This window comes from Rousettus aegyptiacus, unplaced genomic scaffold (assembly GCF_014176215.1).
Source record: "Rousettus aegyptiacus isolate mRouAeg1 unplaced genomic scaffold, mRouAeg1.p scaffold_m13_p_2, whole genome shotgun sequence".
NCBI lineage: Eukaryota > Metazoa > Chordata > Mammalia > Chiroptera > Pteropodidae > Rousettus > Rousettus aegyptiacus.
Genome location: NW_023416295.1, coordinates 123,335,429 through 123,336,872, shown reverse-complemented (window position 1 = coordinate 123,336,872; position 1,444 = coordinate 123,335,429). Strand labels below are relative to the sequence as shown.

The 1,444-nt window shown below is 30.5% G+C and overlaps 1 pseudogene; it reads left to right on the top strand.

Moving 5' to 3' along the window:
* The first annotated feature begins 502 nt into the window (after positions 1-502).
* Positions 503-621, top strand: LOC118614211 (annotated as a pseudogene).
* The last annotated feature ends 823 nt before the right edge of the window (positions 622-1,444 follow it).

Here is a 1,444-nt window from a genome sequence, read left to right as displayed (position 1 = left end):
CAATGTTATATGTGAAGTCAAAGTAAGAAGATAATTTATTCTTAATGACTTCAATTCACAGCAATGATCCTAAGGCAATGTTCTAGGAACGTTTTCACTTCATCAAAGTAACTTTGTTAAGAAATTGCATTTTTCATAGAAACAATTGGAACAATTAATTGGTTTCAATTTTAATTAAATGATGATCTCATTTAGCTCTGATTAAATTACAACAGCTAGATAAATCCAGACAGCAACATTTTACTAATTTAATTAGGTATAGTATTGCTTTCCTGTATTTCCACTCTGAATGGCTAATAGTTGGACACTACTGTTTTCCTACACAAGATTCTCTGAACTTTTATTGGATAAGCATATGTAAACAAGAGGCAAACTATAACTAACTCAATGATATCTTATATTTTCTTCATATTTATTCTTGAATAGATTTTATGACACATGGCAAATAATTGTTTTCTTCTCTATTTAAAATAAAAGAAAACCCTCAAAGAGTTACTTTATTGTCTACGGCCATGCCACCCTGAACAAGTCTAATCTTGTCTGATCTTGGAACCTAAGCAGCGTTAGGCTTGGTTAGTACTTGGGTGGGAGATCACCAAAGAAGACCAGGTGCTGTAGGCACATAAATAAATAAATAAATAAATAAATAGCTACTTTATTTTCTCAAGAAACACATTTAACAATTTCTTTGAGATAAGAAGGATGAATTTCACTATAGAAAGCCTAATCCACCCTATCTTTAATATTTTCTTAATTATTATAGTATGAAGATTGAGTTTTCAATCTTTTAGGTCAATTTTTGGTTTATATTATGTTTGCTTTCTCTCTTTTTTTTCTATTTTTCTCTCTTATGTGCCTAAGAGGATAGAACTTCATATGGTTATAATCTGTAATTCAACTTTAAAATTTCTGACTTTCTTAGAGAATTTTTATATATCAATTAGGGATTAGAGTTTCAGTTTCACAAATAAAAGTAACTGGAATAAGATTAAAATTAATTTTTTTTAAATAATAGCAAATATAGGCATAGGCATTCCAGGTCCAGGGTGGCAGCTGTTAAAGGGAAAACGAAAAAAAATCATGCCGAAAGATGAACAAGCTAAAATCAATTTTATTATAATAGTATTACAACAGGAGAGTTCATACTAAACTCAATTTTTCTGAAACAAAAACAAGGGAGTTTTAAGATTAAGTGATTTTCAAGGATGTTTTGTGGACGTATATGAGGATCGAATCTGTGTTTCAAGGAAAATATCTCTATGTACTGATACATTCAATGAAGTTCTCCAGAATAGTCACTAACTTGGCTTACCCACTGCAAATTCAGACACTTAGGAGTTTGCCGATGTAATTCAAGAACAGGAGGACCTGCAAGATTGACTACCTGGACTTTTGTTTGTAGATAGATATAAAAGTGCATTTTCAAGAAGCAAATAAAGTTGAA